The sequence below is a fragment of the Crinia signifera genome, chromosome 7 (genome assembly GCF_055691185.1).
Source record: "Crinia signifera chromosome 7, ASM5569118v1, whole genome shotgun sequence".
Taxonomy (NCBI): Eukaryota; Metazoa; Chordata; class Amphibia; order Anura; family Myobatrachidae; genus Crinia; species Crinia signifera.
The window spans coordinates 73,345,921-73,365,552 of NC_139223.1; the positions used below are offsets into that span (position 1 = coordinate 73,345,921).

The window sequence follows — 19,632 nt, forward strand, 5'->3', positions numbered from 1 at the left end:
GCGGTATGGGTCATAGGGTCCATTCAATGAAGATCGGGTTCATACATTGGGTTGACACCTGAAATAGGTCAGGGTTGCCTATCCTCCTGGAATGGCCGGGAGTCTCCCGAAAATCGCGTTCCCCTACCGGCCCCCCGGAAAGGTGGGCAACCCTCACTGCACCCCCGATCATGGCATTTAAATGCCGCAGCCCGTGGATCTCAGAGGAGGGGGGCGGAGCTAAAATGGCACAATCGCATCATTTTAGCCCCGCCTCCTCCACGGAGATCCCTGAATTAGGCTATTTTACATCATGGGGGGGGCTTAATGATGTCACGCTTAAGCCCCACCCCCCGAACGGCTGCGGAAAGTCTCCTCCCGGAGAGGAGAATCTGAAAGTCGGCAACCCTGAAATAGGTTGACAAGGTCGACAGGGTTGGAAGGGTGACACAAGCATTAGGTTGACAGTGGGAAGATTAGTGCTGTGATGCTGCAATACTAACCACTGTGCCACAATAATAACAATAATAATAATAGAATGCATTATTTTTATTTTAAAAATATGTTATTTCAATATAATGTATTTTGAAGTGTGGTAAGCTGTGATGATGTGCAACAAATTAAAGAAATATCTCAATTTGCATTTTACTATACAACATTTGTCGTCATTCGGGTAAAAAAGTTTTTTTTAAATGTTGACTTTTTCAATGTCGACCTTACCCATGTCGACCTAATGACCCTATCGACCTTCCTCCATATGGACCTAGTGGTGTCGACCTACTTGCTAGTGACCTAATGATCCATACCCGTTACAGCATGCTCTGTGTCTGACTCTGCACACTGCAGCCGGCTGTGTGATACTTTGTACATACATTGCTGTCACTGACTGTACAGTATCAGTGCGTGTAACTCAGGGTTAGTTGTGTTTGCTCAGCTCCGGCTTCCCCCTCCTTATGTGTGTGTGTAGAGGGAAGGGAGAGGAGGCGGTGCTGCTGTTACTGCGCATGGCAGGCTGTGGTCACCAGGCTGCTGCTGGGGGAGAATAGAGGAAGAGAGCCAGAACCCTGACACTAAGGTAATCACTAACAAGCAGCAGTGAAGCTCATGTCCTGAGCACTGCTTCCCGGGTTGTAGTGAGAGATATATGCCCTCTTCCCATGAACTGTAACACCAGACATTGCTATAGCAGCCACCACTACTAGCCTGCTGTATACATTATTACAGTAGTATGAGGACAGAATCCCTGTAACAAATGTAGCATTGCAGCCAGCCCTAGAGTGCAGAAATACACATCATCTGTTCCAGTTATAACTCATTGGAGGCTCCTGAATCCCTGACCTCAGTTATACCCTTTATTCTATTTGTGGTTTTTTGGCTGATGCTGTGTGTGTACATGACTGTTGCTTTCTGCTTTCAGGGTAGTGGTATAGCTCTTTATCTGTGTTGACATTATGGATAGAAATACAAATATAATTCTGGTATGGGCCTGCATCATGCAGCATTAATCATTATATATAGTGAAGTACAGCAAGTAGGCTGCATTTGTGTGAAAATGGGACTGAGGCAGTAATAACACACAGGTCTCACTGAACCTGTGTTTTCCTGCAAAAATGTCTATTTTGGAGATGCTACCAAATTGGACAGCCTGAAAAAGTACTATAGGAGAAACAGTAAGAAATGTAGTGATGTTTCTTCACTTCTGAAGGCATGTGGTATCCAATTAGTGGTCCTCAGGCACACCAAGCATAATCCCCAATAACAGCACTTATTTGGGGAAAGGATGTTGTCATTATAATAATGCAAGTAGCTTTACATCATTAACCCTTTGAGTGCCAACGTTGATGTGAAATATCCTTAAAATATCCAGTAAAAATGCAGGCGTCGCTCACAGCAACTGTTCTTTTTTTGGGGGCGCTATATGCAACTAAACTTTAATGAATTGACTTGGCTGTAGTTTATTTATTGATACTAAAAGAACAGTCGCTGTGAGCGACGCTGGAATTTTTAGAGGATATTTTGAGGATCACTCACAGCAACGTTGGCACTCAGAGGAATGAACAAACTGTTGCAAGCAAGGGGCACATATACATTTGTTTTGCATGCAGGGTAATTACTTGCTGTTCCTGTACGCAGAACGGCTTTTAAGGTGCCCATACACTAGGCGATTTGCATGTGATTTGGGCTCTTTTAATGCGATTGCTGTAATCATTCGCATGAAAAGTGTCCAAATTGCGTTTGATTGATGGCAGCTCTGATGCGATGTGCGGTCCTGTGACTGTGGACCCCGCAAGTCACCCCGGTTGCTGTAGCGATCTGTTGGTTCACATCCAAGCCGGGCAGGCTTGGCTGGGATCACGTGCGATATATCGTATCTTATACTATACTGTATACCGCATGCGATCCTGCTGCCCGAGAAGGTCCTGGGCGTCTCAATTCGCCCTAGTATATGCTCACCTTTACTTTTACATTGCAGTTTAGGTTTGGACACACACACATCCCAGATCTACTATAAACACAACATGACCGCCAAAGGCAGGGTGAAGGGGTAGAGGGTACAATTGGGGTGTACAGTACAAGCAGCAAGATTGAGTTAGGGGTAGTGATGGGGGAGAGATCAGGCTAATTTGGCCTATACACGGGATGACACTGCTGAGCGATCTCAGCAATTTAGATCGCTCAGCACACATCGATGTGTCAGCACTGTAAGCTGAGCAATGTATCAGCGCCGTGTGCTGAGCAATCTGTCGGGGGCCAGTGTTCTCCGGTGAGAACACTGGCACTGACCGGCAATTAACTAGATTCATCCAGCATTCTGGATATTGATCAACGGGCGATAGTGACGTTCTGGGCCGCGCATCACTATTGCTTTGCCCCTACACACGGAGCGATGTAGGGGCATTTTCTAAGCCTTCTAGTAAGATCACTTAGAAAATGCCCCCCGAAATCGCCCCCCTGTGTAGGCCCCATAAGATGGTGTCTTGGGACAGTATGAGAGATATGGTCCCTATATATTCTCATCCTTGCAAGCATACTGCTGCGCCGGCTGTTTACAGTATATACTCTTTTTATGTCTACATGGGAGCACTTGTTGTCGTCATCATACATTAATGAGGATCAAACTCAGAGGTTACAGGGAATCTGTGCATATTCCATGTTTGACAACCAGTAACTACTATCCTGCAATAAAATAAATGTATTTCTTCTCTCTGCATAAATAACTCTGACCCCTCTTTAACATTTGTTTATACTGTAAGGCTCTTTGTTAGTCCCGCTTGAGCAATGGCTGCTGGGAATGATCAGTCTCTATAGCACAGTAGAAATAAAGGTTAATATTCTGGTGTGATATGTGTGTTACTTTGCTAATCATTTTATTTGCAGACAAAGTATGTGTGAGTTATTATTAGGCTGTTAGCACCTGATGCTGTGTTAAGCATCAGTGACACCACATGCCAAATGTGAGCGCAAGGCAATGCAGTGGCACTTGTGGATATTGAGGTGACGTGTCAATGGGTAGACATTCATGTGACTCCCAAGATTTTATGGGGCCTACGGGTGATTTTAGGATGTTTTCTAAGCGATTGGACGGGATCGCTTAGAAAATGCCCCTACATCGCTCCGTGTGTAGGAGCCATAACGATAGTGATGCACGGCATTTAAAATCCAGCATGCTGGGTAGATCTAGTGAGATCGCCGTTCAGTGCCAGTGTTCTCCACACTGGCCCTGACAGATCGCTCAGCACACAGTGCTGACACATCGCTGTGCAGTGCTGTGTGCTGAGCTGTCTACATTGCTCAGATGGCTCAGCAACATCTCACCGTGTGTAGGCCCTTTACACTTGAAATGAATGTAAACAAATGGAGCATTCATCACCTAAAACAAAGCAAATGCTGTTAAATGATCTGCAAGCGCAAATTCTAGGGGTATGGTTTATTTGTAAGCTATGGTTTTCTTTAGCCCAGGCATTCCCAACCTTGCCATCAAGGCACACCAACAGTGCAGGTTTTAAGGGGTGTACACATGGAGTGATTTTTGCTAGTGAGCAACTTTGACTAAGCGATTTTGGCTAGATACAACAGTGATTTTGACTAAATGACTAATGATTTTGTCTATGGGCGATTTTGACTATACTAGAATTAACATACTTGATTGGTGTTTAATTGCAGATCGCCTATTGAAAACCATCGATTTTGACTAGACAGCTACCGATCTAGTCAAAATATTCTTGCCTGGCAACTCCTTTTTTACTAAGAGCAATAATATCGGGGGATTTGTGTAACCTTGAAAGCAATCTTTACTAACCTACTAAGCAATTTTGACTATGTAATCAAAATCGCTTAGAAGGACCGCTCCGCGTGTACACCCCTTTAGTGATGTCCAGGCTTGAGCACAGGTGACTTAATTAGTACCGGAGTTATTTTGATTTAACCATCTGTGTTGAAGCCTGGATATCACGAAATGTGCACATACACGGTACAGTTATTGTATACAATTTTGACTAGATCGGATCGCATAGGTTTTGCATTGCAATGAGATGAGATCTAGTGCAAAAAGTATGTACAGCACATACTTTTTGAGCTATGAGATGTGTGACTGGAGCGCACATCTCATTGCACCCGGCGCACCTTTAAACCTGCACTGTTGGTGTGCCTTGAGGACCGAGGTTGGGAATGCCTGCTTTAGACATTTATATTCTATTACTAGATGTACATGTTACTTAAAACAAATACTTTGACACCAGAGTACAAAGAGAATTAATGGTTAATTTTGTGCCATATTGCCCGCAATGGGAGTGTGCACCGGCGATATATCGCCGGGTGCGCGCTCCCGTTTTTGCCCCTGTGGTGATCGCTGGTCGCAGGAACATGCTCCTGCGACCAGCTGATTACCACTGCCGGGCTCCCCCCGGCAGTTTCTTTTTCATCAGCGACCATCTCTGATGCCGGAAGTAAGTTTTGTTTGCTTTTTAGACATAGTGGGTACTGTGGGAGGGCTTAGAAGTAGTTGCAAGGGCAGTGGGAAGGTTTAGAGAGATAGTGGGAGGGTATTGGGATGCAGGGGGGGGTCATGCTGCGGGATCCAATAATTGCTGCGGGAGGTGGAATGCCATGGGAGCCGGAGAGAAGCTGCGGGTGGTGTGGCGGAGGTGAGAGCCGGGCTGCGGGGATCGCGCTGCGGGGTTATGGTGCTTTAAAATAGTATCACTGATAATCCGGCAAATTCGGTAATCCGGCACAGTGCTGGAACCGACGATGCCGGATAATCGGTGTTCAACCTGTAATGAATTACTGCAGGCATTCCCAACCACGGTCCTCAAGGCACACCAACAGTGCAGGTTTTAGTGATATCCAGGCTTCAGCACAGATGGTTTAATCAGAATCACTCGGGTACTAATTAAGTCACCTGTGCTCAAGCCTGGATATCACTACAACCTGCACTGTTGATGTGCCTTGAGGACCATGGTTGGGAATGCCTGAATTACTGCATACTAGCCTACCTGACCCTCTCCATGCGGGAGAAAATGCCCTGTTCCTGGACTTCCCTGGTAATGTATGATTGCCATCACCTGTGAGGAGCTAGGTAAAGGTGTTCCACCACAGGTGATGACAATCATACATTACCAGGGAAGTCCAGGAGCAGAGCATTTTCTCCCGCATGGAGAGGGTCAGGTAGGCAAGTATGAATTACTTGTACACATTTTGTTTAACAAGCCATGGTAGTACTAATTACAGCATTTTACTTGAGTTTCTGGACATCATGTTCTGGTTTGGTGCCATGAAGAAAGGGGTTGGGAAATACTGGGTTATGAGGTTAATTATCTCCCTATTTATTGAACAGTTATTTTGTTAGCTTGTCTCACAATAGTGCTTGATTAGCCACATGATGTGGATCTATGATCTGGACCCAGTGATTCCCTATTGCTTGCTCACATGAAGCTTTTAGACCACCCAACACTACCTGGCATTGGGTTCACATTCTTTTTTTTGCAGTAAAACGTTTGAATGAAAAAGTGTGTTACATATTTCTCTACCGTCCAATGGGATACTGGGCTTCACTACTATGGGGATTGAGACCTCCGCAGGAGAGACAGGCACATAAAAGAACTTTCAGTGTGGGTGCACTGGCTCCTCCCCTTGTGCTGTGTTTTGAACTTGTCTACTAAGCAAGCAGATCATTAACACTAGTAAAAAGTGGCCATTGCAGCATTACTCCCCATTACATGCTTTGCAAGGGATGTGGACCAGTATAGGTCGACATAACCGTTAAGTCTTATTGGAAAATGCTGACATGTTTTACTATCCAAGTGGGCATATAGTGGGTATATAATAGTATGCCGAGCATAGCGAGGTACCTTGCCCGAAGAATGGGCAGTGAAGCGGTACACTTATACGGTGTCCATGGTGACCAAAAAAAAAAACATGAAAACCTCATGTTGACCCTTTTTTACATGTCGACCAAATGCATGTCTTGACCTAATGTTGGCATAATGCATGTCGACCTTTAGGGGTTAACCTAATGACTTATGCATGTAATCAGTATAATAATATGGCCATAATTAACCTCAGTGGGTATATGGTATAATGAGTAATTGTTGACACTCACTGGTTACGGAATCTGTAATTTGTCTTGTGCTGCTACAGGTTGCGCCCCAGATAACTGCTCCCCTTGGAGAACTATGAATTAATATGGTCACAAGCCGCATCTCATCTCCCCTGACTCCTAGCCCTTGGTAGGTGGACGGGACGTCCCTTCTGCCTCCCTCTCCCCACAGCTCGGCATCTCCCTGGCGATCAGGGGGCGCTTTCACCCAGTGTTCCGATTACTGGTTCTTCTAACCGGCTACTTTATTAGGCCCTCCGGTCTGAGTTATATCCTAGTTGCCTGGTCCTCAGTCCAGCATACTGAGCCCGTATCCCTGTTTGCCTCTAGTGCCGCTGCCTTGTGTCCGAACAGTGGGGCCGATATATGAACTAGAGTAGCGGTAAGTGCATATGCTGCACTTAACGTTAGTTAACTGGGGGGGGGGGGGTAATGTTTTTTTAATTGTATTACCAGCTGTCCCCTTAAATCCCCCAGTAATTAGCGCCGTGGGCAATATATGAACAGCCTCCTAGGCATACATCGCCCGTCAAGCCACCCTAGTCGCTTCGCCAGCCCAGGGCTAGCATTGTCCTATGCCCACTGCAGGGACAACGCTAGCCCTGCTGCTGGCTCCAGGCTGTGCACGAGATCTCACGCATGGCCACTGAGCCGGCCGGGGGGAGAGGGGCAGCTGTTTTTTTATGTTTTTTTACAAGGCGCATTCGTGGTCCTCGAACATAATGGCTCTCCTTATTTTTAAGAGGGTCCTTAATACATTTCGAAGATACAGGTGCCCGCTTCTCCACGTTATGGCAGGAGAAGCGGGAGTCAATATTTCTTTTACGATCCCCATGGCAGCCATAACACTGGGATATCCTCCCTTCTCCTAGTTCAGACAGAATGTTTTTCAGGGACCGCCCACCTTGGGTATAATAGCCTCCTCCTCCCTCTCCTCTGTGTCTTTTCTTTCTGTCTCCGTTAGTTAGACAGTACAGGGTATTTTATTTGTTTGAGCGGGTGCCTCAGAATCAGCCTCAGCTGATGGGTAGCTGCCCGGGAAGAGGAGGAGCTGAAAGGAGTGTGGACTGGGTCCTGCCGTACAGCTAAGTATACCTGCCTAGAAAAAACAGCTGCCAGCATGACAGCGCCGTTTGGTACCTGTAGTGCGCCGGCGCGCGCGCGGGTAGGAAGACTGCAGGGGACCCTCGCTGGTGTGGGGATGTAGCAGAGGCGCAGCAGCGTCTGGAGGTGGCTGACTTGCAGCAGTCATAGCGGCAGTAGGACTTGTAGTAACGCCGCAGGCAGAAGGGGCGGAAGCACGCTGATGCCGCACTTCCGCCCAGCGTGCTCACAGGTGCACGGGCTAAAACATCCCCCGGGTACTGGGCTGGATGTGTTGGTTCCACATGGCTATGCTTTGAGCGGCCAGAGCGGAGAGCGCAGGGTTAAAGCGCGCTATTTAAACCTGTATTGCCAGCAGACTGTCACTCGTTTCAGGAGTCTGCTAGGCTGGTCAGAGATGGATCTACCTTCTTCCCCTAAGCCTGCTGATGCCCAATTGAGGTAACCCTGGTTTTTATGGGCATTAGATGGTTTGTTTTAAGGTTAGATAGTAATTATCCTTTTTATTATAGTGTGCCTTCTTCACCTGTGCCTAAAAAGAGGACTGCAAAGAAGAAGGTTGTTTCATGTACTTGCATGACCTGTGATATGCTATTCTCATCTGTGGACAAACCCACAGTGTGTGGAAAATGCTTGCAAACCCAGTCAAAAATCACTAAGCAAGTGGAACAGACGGATGTATTAAAAAACTTGATGGAATGGATGAAAAATTCATTTGTGTCCAAGGAAGAGTTTGTACAAAGTCAAAATCCTAAAAGATCCAGAGAGCAAGCAGAGTTATCACAAGAAGTAGACGATTATCCAGCTGAGGTGGTAGAAAAAGAGGATTCCGAGGATGAACCTGGGGAAATTGAGGATTCCAGGTCATTTAATTTAGAGATAGTAGAGAATTTGCTAAAAAAGATTTACAAAGCAATGAACTTTAAGGAGCCAGTGGACACGGAGGAAGATAATCCATTGTTCCAAGACAAACCTAAAAAGAACAGGTGCTTCCCAGTACATAAGATGATTAGAGACTTGATAACCAAGGAGTGGTCTAACATTGATAAAAGAACAGGAACAAATAATAGATTAGAAAGAATGTATCCATATAAGGATGAGGAGCTCCTCAACTGGTGTCTGGTCCCTAAAGTGGATGGTGCGGTAGCCGAGATTGTGTCCAAAACCACAATCCCAGTAGAAGATGGCGCAACGTTTAGGGATCCTATGGACAGAAAAATGGAGAACGCTTTACGCAAAGTACATGCTACAGCTGCTACATCTCTCAAGGCGAGTGTGGCTACAGCATCGGTGGTGAGAGCGCTTAGGCTGTGGTCGACTAACTTGCATACGGACATTGAGGAGCGTATTTCAAAACAATACTTGATTAAGAGTGTGGAGATCATGCAAAAGGGCATAGAATATTTATGCGAATCCTCTCTAGATACAGTCTCACTAGCAGCAAAAACCATGGCAGCAGGCGTTTCGGCAAGGCGAGCCTTATGGCTGAAACCATGGAGTGCGGACGCAGGGTCTAAGAATAGACTGATTACGCTCCCATTTGAAGGTACCTACTTGTTTGGGTCTAAACTGGACAGTATGATCCAGAAACTGTCTGGGGGGAAATCAACTAGGTTACCCCAAGACAAAAGAAATAAATTCCCTATTCCGAATGTCGGCAAACAGGGTTATAGAGATGCGAAGAGCTACAGGCCGGGGCGGCCGTTCTTCAGAAGAGGCAGTGCCAGTACATCCAGGCAAACTTTCCGCCAGTCCTTTCGGAGAGGGGGAAGGTCATGACTATCCACTGAAGGTGGGAGCAAGATTATTAAGGTTTGCGGAGATCTGGAGAGAGACCATAAGGGACAGATGGGTCCTGGACATTGTCAACAACGGGTACAGGATAGAATTTATGAAAGTACCCTATTGCAACAGGTTCCTGGTCTCAAAGACTCCGAAAGACATAAGACAGAGAAAAGAGCTACTATTGAAGATCCAGCAGTTGCTGGAAATAGAAGCTATAGAAACAGTACCAGAAACTCAGAGGAAGAAAGGGTTCTACTCGAACCTGTTTTTAGTGAAAAAGAGCACAGGTGGCTTCAGGACCATCTTGGATCTGAGAGACCTCAACACATGGATAAAGACTCTGAAATTCCGCATGGAATGTGTGAGATCGATTATGATGGGGTTGAAGAAAGGCGAGTTCTTAGCGTCAATAGACTTGCGAGATGCCTACTACCATGTGCCAGTGTGTCATCGAGACAGGAAATTTCTCCGATTCTCGGTAATGGGGAGTCACTTCCAATTTACATGCATTCCCTTTGGCCTCAAGACATCACCCAGAATATTCACGAAGGTGCTGGTAACCCTAATGGCGGAATTGAGGCAACAGAAGATCCAAATCTGGCCATACCTGGACGACCTTCTGGTGACAGGAGAATCCAAGGAAAGGGTGCAAAGAGACATCGAGACAACTATCAATTTCCTTCAGAGACACGGATGGGTGGTCAATCTAGAGAAGAGCCAACTGGTCCCGTGTCAAAAGATCCAGTTTCTGGGTTTGAGAATAGACACTGGAAAGTTCACAGTAGCCTTATCAGTGGAGAGATGCGTAAGAATCCATCACTTAGCAAAGTCACTGTTTCTAAAGAAGAGATCTCCTTTGTGTCAGGTGTTCCAGCTACTAGGCATGATGGCATCGTGCATCCAGATAATACCATGGGCCCAATGGAGAATGAGAACTCTCCAGTGGCAGTTTCTTCACTATTCGAGAGACAGGAACAGCGAAAGGCAACTGGTGTCCCTGCACGACAAGACGAAAAGGTCACTGCGGTGGTGGACAAGAGGTTTGGAAACGAAGTACACAAAGCTGGAAAACCCGGAGTACCTAATTCTGACAACAGACGCAAGTATGCTGGGCTGGGGTGCTCACCTGCAATCAAGATCTGTTCAAGGAACCTGGTCGACAGAAGAGAGTCAGAGATCCTCCAATGTGAGGGAGTTACTGGCGGTCTGGAGATCGATAGAGAGGCTGTCCCAAGTCATTCGAGATTCGCACCTGAGGGTCATGTCAGACAACAAGACTGTAGTCTCATACTTAAACCACCAGGGGGGCACAAGAGCAAGGAGACTGATGATGGTCTCAGAGAAAATTCTAGCTTGGGCAGAGGCGAATCTTCAGTCAATATCGGCGGTAAACATTCCGGGATCGGAAAATGTACTAGCAGACTTCCTAAGTCGCAAGGAAGTGCTTCCCGGAGAATGGGAGATAAGCAAGACAGCATTCAACTCTATTGTGACAAGATTCGGTCTCCCAGAGATAGATCTCATGGCGACGTTTGGCAACAGAAAGGTGAAGAACTTCTGCTCCAAATTCTATCACCCACAAGCCCTAGCTATGGATGCTTTTTCAATAAAATGGAAATTCAGGCTGGGATACGTGTTTCCCCCCATCCCAATGATAAGCAAAGTTCTGAAGAAAGTAGCAGAAGACAGGGTGGAGGTGATTATCATCCTACCGGACTGGCCCAGAAGACCGTGGTTTTCAAAGGTACTCAACATGAGCATACAAGAGCCATGGAGTATACCAGTACAGACCAACCTGCTGACGCAAGGACCAATCTGTCATCCAGATCCAGCTATATTTTCCTTAAAGGTGTGGAAATTGAGCGGAAGGTTCTGAAGAGGTACAATCTATCCAACCAAGTAGTGGGGATGATTCTGGAGGCCAGGAAGAAAGTGTCATCGTTAGTCTACTATAAAACTTGGCTTAAATTCCTAAGCTGGGGAAGCTTTAAGGAAGAATTCCACGAAATACCAACTTCAAAAGTACTACAGTTCCTGATGGACGGCTTCAAGATGGGCTTAGCAACAGCTACGATTAAGTCACAAATCTCAGCTCTAAGTATCCTTCTGGACCGTAGTCTGGCGGAGGAGAAGATGGTCAAGAGATTCTCTAGAGCCATGAGAAAGATGCGTCCACCTGTAAGATCTCTAGTAGCTCCCTGGGATTTGAACCTAGTATTACAAGTTCTGGCTAAAGAACCGTTCGAACCTCTTGCAGAAATTCCGATGAAATTCCTGGTGTGGAAGGTGGTATTTCTCATTGCAGTGACGTCGGCAAGGAGGATTGGAGAACTGCAGGCCTTATGGATTGAAGAACCCTACTTGGTCATCTTCCCAGACAGGGTAGTTTTAAGAACAAACCCAAACTTCCTTCCAAAGGTGATATCTTCTTTCCACCTGAGCCAGGATATAATATTGCCGAGTTTCTTCCCAGAACCAGAGAATGAGGAGCAAGAGACTTTGCATATGCTAGACTTGGTGCGAGCTATATCCACATACAAGGAGAGAACGGCCAGCATAAGGAAGACAAACCATTTATTCATTATCCCAGAGGGTCCGAGGAAAGGCTTATGTCCAGCCAAACAGACCATCTCCAGATGGGTCAGAGAAGTGATAATCTACGCCTATCAACATGAGGATAAAGTAGTACCTTCTATCATAAAGGCACACTCTACTAGGGCAATCTCAACGTCATGGGCTAAGAAGGCCAAAGCGTCGGTGAAGGACATTTGCCTCGCGGCAACATGGTCGTCGCTCCATACGTTCTCGAAGCATTATGCCCTGGATATAACAACTGCCCACTTTGGGAACCATGTGTTAAATGAAGCTCTGTCAGTGAAAGCTAACTGATGAGAGTAATAAATCTTAAGTGCATATATCATGGTCTCCCTCCCATTTGTGATAAGCTTGGGTATGTCCCAGTGTTATGGCTGCCATGGGGATCGTAAAAGAAAAGTGCGAATTATAACTCACCGATAATTCCTTTTCTTGTTAGAGATCCCATGGCAGCCATCTAGATCCCTCCCAGATATATGTGTTTTTCAGAAACCGATGGAAACGGAGACAAACGAAAGACACAGAGGAGAGGGATGAGGAGGCTATTATACCCAAGGTGGGCGGTCCCTGAAAAACATTCTGTCTGAACTAGGAGAAGGGAGGATATCCCAGTGTTATGGCTGCCATGGGATCTCTAACAAGAAAAGGAATTATCGGTGAGTTATAATTCGCACTTTTCATAAACATTATAGACCGGTTCATACATCTACCCCAGTGTCGCTTAGTACATCTGCATCCCCCTCACGGCCGTGGGAGATTTCACACCTGCCTTGCCTCACCCTATTCTGTTCTGTGTCCGTGTGGCAACGGTGTTCAGAAGTAACTATTCTGTATGACCTAGTAAGTTACAGAACTGTCCAGTTACTGGGTGGCCCAGGCAGGCAAGTCCAAATCTTCTTTTGGGGTTCCTTGGTGAAAACCTCCCAGCATATTCGACTCCATGCCCCTGTCCTGGGTCTTACCAGCTGTTCGGGTTTCCTATCCTGCAGAACAGTTACCATAACATTTAAACATCTTACTGCAAAAGTGTTTTAATGTGGGATAATAATAATATATGTGTGCGGGTTATTGGGCGTTTCGTGAACTGGGCCTTGTACTTGCAGCATGGCCAGAACTTTTGTTGACCCCACTACATGCGTGACAAATTTAGCAAAGCTCATGTGTAGATAACACTGTGCTTTCCACCTATTAAATTACTTAATGTTTGTGCAATACGTTATTATTAGTCACTAAGGTCCATTGTTTAAAGCCCAATAATGCTACAAAGTTCACAATTCGATCTGCAAGTTTGCACAGCTTTAAACAAACAAATGTGCGTGAGAATATCTAGCCGTGTGTACCTATGTACTCTGTAATGTATGTGCTTTGCATTGTCACAAAGCTTTGTATTCTAGGGGAGCTCTTCATAGTGACATTGTATAATCCTTCATTATGTCATTTTACATTTATTACGTTAAATCAAAAATGTTATTTAAATAACCTGTGTCGGTGTGTGACCGCAGTTACAACTGCACTACTAGGTCACTATTTATTATATTAAGAGGGGTGTGGATCGTATTGTTGACAGCCATTCGGTCGACACTCTTGGGTTTACAGGGTTGAAGGTCGACATGGGTGAAGGTTGACAGGTGTCTAGGTCGACATGGGTTTAGGTCGACTTAGGTTAGGTTGACAAGTTGCGAGGGCGACATCGTTTTTTTTCACTGTTTTTTGACCCGAATGTCATAATGTCTCACTTCACTCGCAATACTTCGGGCACGGTGCCTCGCTATGCTCTGCACACTATTTTATTCTCCCGCCATGCCCTAGTGGATGGTAGGGCATTAAATACTGCCTGTTGGCACATGTCGGCTCAAAAAAAAGGTAAAAAACCCATGTCGACCTAACCCATGACGACCTAAAACCGTGTCGACCTTCATTCATGTCGACCTACAACCCTGTCGACCTTGGTGCCTGTCGACCCAGCGGTGTCGACGTAATCACTGTCTACATAAGTCGGGTCGACAATACGACCGTATCCCATTAAGAGTGGGCCCTCCTCGAAAGATAATTCCTTTCAAATTCTGATAGTTCTGACCCCTCTGCAAAGGTATAGCCATTTTCTATGCAGCAAAATTGAATTTGTTCTACTACTTTTAATAATAAAGATTGAAACACTTGGAATATCGACAGTGTTTCACTCAGAACTCCCGGACAAATGAAGGGCCCTTCTGAGCGATATCATTTTTTTTAAAAAAGTTTAGTTTCTCAGATTATAATTTTAGATTTACAGCAATATACTTCTTTTCTCATAAAAAATAGTGTAAATTAATCATTTCCTTCATTATGTTTAATCATAGTGAGCGCAATTGTAGGTTACACATGGAAAGATGTGGTTACAGGTGCCCACACGGTGCAATTCTCACATGCGATTTGAATTTTTTAGTCCATATCACAAGGCAAAATAGTATGTGCATGCAGTTATATTTGTACAACATTTAATCAGATGTACATTACATATTTAAATTACATTTTGAAGTCTAGTCCAAAAGTTATATAGTTCAAATAGCTTAAGGTGCCAATACAGGTGCGACAGAGCAGTGCGATGTACACAGAACATAAAGTCTGTGCAGCCCATGCATTTAGAGTTCAAATTGCATAGCACACATTGTACAGCTCATATCGCACCTACCCCACATGTCACTATGGGCCGTATTCTAGTTCACTTTTTCTTACAAAATCATTCTTAGATGGACAAAACCATGTGTACTGCAAGCGGGGGGAGGGGGCGATGTAAAATGTGCAGAGAGAATTAGATTTGGGTGAGTTAGTTATTTTGTTTCTGTGCAGGGTAAATACTGGCTACTTTATTGTTACACTGCAATATAGATCTCACTTTGAAGTAAAACCCCACCCAAATCTAATTCTCTCTGCACAAGTTACATCTGCCCCACCTGCAGTGCACATGGTTTTGTCCATCTAAGAAGGATTTTGTCAGAAAGAGTGAACTAGAATAAGGCCCTATGGCCCTTATTCTGATCTGATTGCAGTACAAATTTGTTTGGAAAATGGGCAAAACCATGTGCACAGCAGGTGGGGCAGATGTAACATGTGCAGAGAGAGTTAGATTTGGGTGGGGTGTGTTGAAACTGAAATCTAAATTGCAGTGTAAAAATAATGCAGCCAGTATTTACCCTGCCCATAAACAAAATAACTCACACAACTCTAACTCTCTCTGCACATGTTACATCTGCCCCACCTGCAGTGCACATGGTTTTGCCCATTTTCCAAACAAATTTGTACAGGTTGAGTATCCCTTATCCATATATCCGTTATCCAAATTATTCCGAAAACCATACATTCCAGAAAGTGTAACAGCATTACTGAGGGCATGATATGTAACTGGCACTAAAATATGTGAAAAAAAATTATTGCTTGGCATTTAAATTCAGTGCCTGAGATAGTACACAAACTTTGTTACATGTTTTGAAACCTTGTGTTATGCACAAATAAAATATATTTGTTTGCATTTCATGTGTTTGTACAACATAAATGCAAGATACCTCATTGAAATATATTTTTTTGCTGATAAGGGCTATGAATTATCGCGATCACGCGACAATCCACAGGCGTTTATGCGGATATGCCCCCTTTTTGAAGATCGGCAGGTGATTGAATCCAGCCTGGCGATATGCTGGCGAGAAAAAAAGAAAACGGGCCTGGATTGAATACCCCCCTTAGCCCAAAAACTTTGGGTTAACACAGTGTGTGTGTGAAAAGGAGGTTGTTATTGAATAGCTCCGGCAGTAAAAGTCTGAGGCTACTTACCCTTGTGCAATAATTAGCAGGGCTGTTTGAATCTGTCCCTAAAGCTGGGTACACACTAATGGATATATCTGCAGATTAATCGATATATCTACAGATGGATCGGGCAGGATGTACTCCATACACACTGCCCAATCCGTCGGGACTGACATTGCAAATGGGCCACCCACTGAGCTGTCAATCACCGGCGGTTACTGTCACGGCTGTATGGGCAGTTGGCGGATCACCCTACACAGCATGATGCGCCGATATATCTTTAGATATATTAGGTATCGGCTATGGTACACAGCCACACGATATATCTGTAAACAACGCCATTTACCGATATATCACTTGTGCACACTGGCCGATGTTCATCGATCTATCAACCAGTGTGTACGCACCTTAAGATGCAAATCTCTGTGGCTTGTTAGAAGAAAAGGTTCTAAGGCAAATCACAACATTAGAAAATGAGTCATTTGTCCATGCCTTCTTTTTTTATCATCATAATGTTAAGTCACCAGTAAATTGTCTATTTCGCATTTATGTTTTTTTTTTTTTTTTTTTTTTTTTTGTAATTTGTTTTTATTGACACAATTCAAATAACAATACAACGTTCAATAAATGTTCGGCAAGCGGGGTGGCTTTCCAGTAATAAGCAATACTATATAAGTGCATATTCAGATGAATAAACCCTGCTTACTTCGAACCAACTGGTTTGTGTCCTTGTTTTTTACATTGGTATGGAGAAGAAGGGGGTAGGAGGAAAAAGGGGGGGGGGGGGCAAGGGGAAAGAAAAGAAAAAAAAAAAGGGGGAGGGTGTGACGGGTTGGGGATGGTGGGGGGGTGGATGGGAAATCCACATATACTTCATTTAGAGCTTCTCTTGGCCTTCAACCGTTATTTTCTGCTGTGGATGGTGCTAGATTGGAGATCTTGTATTTATAGTGGGTGGACTCCTTAAATTCAAGCCAGGGGAGCCAAGTTTCAGAGAATTCCATGGCTCTGCTCCTGGTCGAAAGTAGTATGTCCTCCATAGACATGTAGTGATCCAGCCTGGAAAACCACGACTGTATCGTCGGGGGAAGAGGGGATTTCCACAGTTTGGGGATAGTTGCTCGTGCCACGTTTCCTAAATGCTTAATCAAGGACTTCTTGTATTTAGACAATGGGATGTCGGAGTGGTTAAGTAACCAGAACGCTGGATCAGTGGGAATTTCGGAGGAGAGGATTATTTTAGAGATTGAAATCACTTCCTCCCAGAAAGGGCGAATGACAGGACAATCCCACCAGATGTGTGTTAGAGTCCCCACAGAGGAGGAGCACCTCCAACACCTATCTGATACAGCAGGGAACATAGCGTGTAGGATGTGTGGGCTTCTATACCATCGCATCAGGATTTTATGTTGTGTTTCCCGGATTTGGATACAGGACGAGCTACATTTGGCTTTTAAATGAATGTTCTCCCACTCTTTATCTGTCAGTGTCGTCTGTAGCTCCCTCTCCCAAGCCAGTCTAAACGATGTGGGGGTATTCTTAGTGCCGGACTGGAGGAACCTGTACAGAGTAGCCACAACATGCGAAGTATCATTCTCAGAGATACAAAGGTTCTCGAACTGTGTTAAGCTTCTAGAAGCTAAGGACAGGACAGGTTTTGAACTCACAAAGTGGCGTACCTGCAGGTATTTCCAGAAATCCGATGCCGGAACACCCCACTTGTCTGTAATCTCCGAGAATTGTTTTACTGTGGAGTGAGGTGAAACCAGTTGCCCTATTCTGAACAGACCTTCATTAGCCCACCTAGAAAAGTGTGGTAGTTGTAGGCCTGGTTGGAAACTTGGGTTAGTTAGAAAGGGGGTCAAGGGACCTACTTCGGAGGCTACATGTGTGAGTCTTCTCAAACGTTTCCAAGCCCTGAGAGTAGGGGAGATAGTTGGATGTTGTGGTGGTGGATTAGGGAGGCTGGGGAGCCATGGGAATAACTCAGGATATTGCTGGAGACATACCCCCTCCAGTTCTACCCATTGCTTGGAGCGCCTGTTTCTCGTCCAGTCCAGTACTCTTCCCAGGATAATCGCCTGGTGGTATAGTTTAAGGTCTGGAAATTGGAAGCCTCCCTGATGGGGGGTCTCACTAAAGTGGAATATTTAATTCTCGGGGGCTTTCTTGACCAGACGAATTGCTGCATCAACATCTTTACTGAGCGAAACCATGATTCCGGAATCGCGATGGGGAGGGCCTGGAGTGTGTATAGCAGTTTGGGTAGTGTATTCATTTTAACCACGCTCATTCTGCCGAGCCAGGAGAGTTGTCTATTTTGCCAGCTGTTATAACTTAAGTGCATGGCTTTGAGCAGGGGAGGGTAGTTTAATTCAAACAGTTTGGATGGGGTTTTTGTCAGCTTAATTCCTAGATATGTTATATGTGAGTCACTCCATGAAAAGGGGAAGGAGCTCTTAAGGCCAGATATGATGTGTGGGGGAGTCGAGACATTGAGGGCGCAAGATTTGGACATGTTGATCTTAAAATTGGAAAGGGTTCCAAAGGTCTCAAGTTCTTTAGTTAGGTGCGGGAGAGAGGTAGTTGGGCTGGTCACTACCGCAAGGAGGTCGTCTGCGAAGAGGGCCAGTTTGTAATTCTCATCGCCTACATTAATGCCTAAGATGTCGGGATTTGCACGGATTGCCCTAGCAAGAGCCTCTATACATAGTACAAAGAGCAGGGGGGACAGTGGGCACCCCTGCCTTGTACCATTTCTAATCTGAAAAGGTTCGGAGAGAGATCCATTTACTTTAACTCTAGCTGAGGGCTTGCTGTATAGCGCCATAATTCTCTGCAGGGCAGTTGGGCCTAAGCCGATATGTTCTAGTACTGTCTTCATAAATCCCCAGTCCACTCTGTCAAACGCCTTTTCGGCGTCCGTCGACAGGAGGATCGTGGGGATCTGCTTGGATGTCGCTAGGTGTAGAAGGCTTAGGATTTTGGTGGTATTGTCTTTTGCTTCCCGCCCTGGAACGAACCCCACTTGGTCGTTGTGTATCAAGGAGGGGAGCAGCTTGTTGATCCTATTGGCCATGAGCTTGGCAAATAGCTTGAGGTCAACGTTCAGTAACGAAATAGGTCTATAGCTTGGGCAGGCTGATGGGTCTTTACCCGGTTTAGGTAGGACTGTGATATGGGCCTCTAGGGTTTGAGGATTAAATGGGGTGGTGTCTGAGACAGAGTTAAAGGCGTCAAGAAGGATGGGGGAAAGGCTATCTTTGAAGGTTTTATAATAGGTAATGGTGAAGCCATCTGGACCTGGGCTTTTACCTGCGGGGCTAGAAGCAATAGCCTGGTCAAGTTCTAGCTGGGAGAAGGGTAGGTCTAGGTGTTCTAAGTCTTCTCTGGGGAGTGTGGGGAACATAGCCTTGGCCAGGTACGACTTTATCTGTTGCTTGTTTAGGAGGGCTTCCTTTTCTGATTGTGGCTGGCGCAGGTTGTATAAGGCTGAGTAAAATTCACGGAAGCACGAGGCTATTTCTGGGGTTTGGAGGCAGCTAGTTCCCCGGGGATTTTTAACGCAGCTGATAAATGAGGCTGCCCTCTGGGCCCGCAGGGCGTTAGCAAGGAGGCGGCCGGGTTTATTTCCCCATTGGTAAAACTTACTTTTACACTTGCGCACTGAGGACTTAATTTGGGCAGAGGTCAACGCATTCAGACGGTTACGGGCCTCCAGTAGTTCTGTTGGGGGGGGGCCCTGTGGGGAGGACTTATGTAGGGCTTCTAAGCGGTGTATTTGTTGCAAT

At 45.4% G+C, this 19,632-nt stretch overlaps 1 protein-coding gene across 2 annotated transcripts in view; it reads left to right on the forward strand.

Annotated features, from left to right (window-relative positions):
* Window positions 1-948: 948 nt before the first annotated feature.
* Window positions 949-19,632, forward strand: part of MRTFB (myocardin related transcription factor B) — a 376,317-nt gene continuing 357,633 nt past the window's right edge. For both annotated transcript variants that reach the window (XM_083153324.1, XM_083153322.1), the window contains exon 1: window positions 949-1,054. The gene's annotated coding sequence lies outside the window, so the exon portion shown is untranslated. The remainder of the gene's footprint in view (window positions 1,055-19,632) is intronic.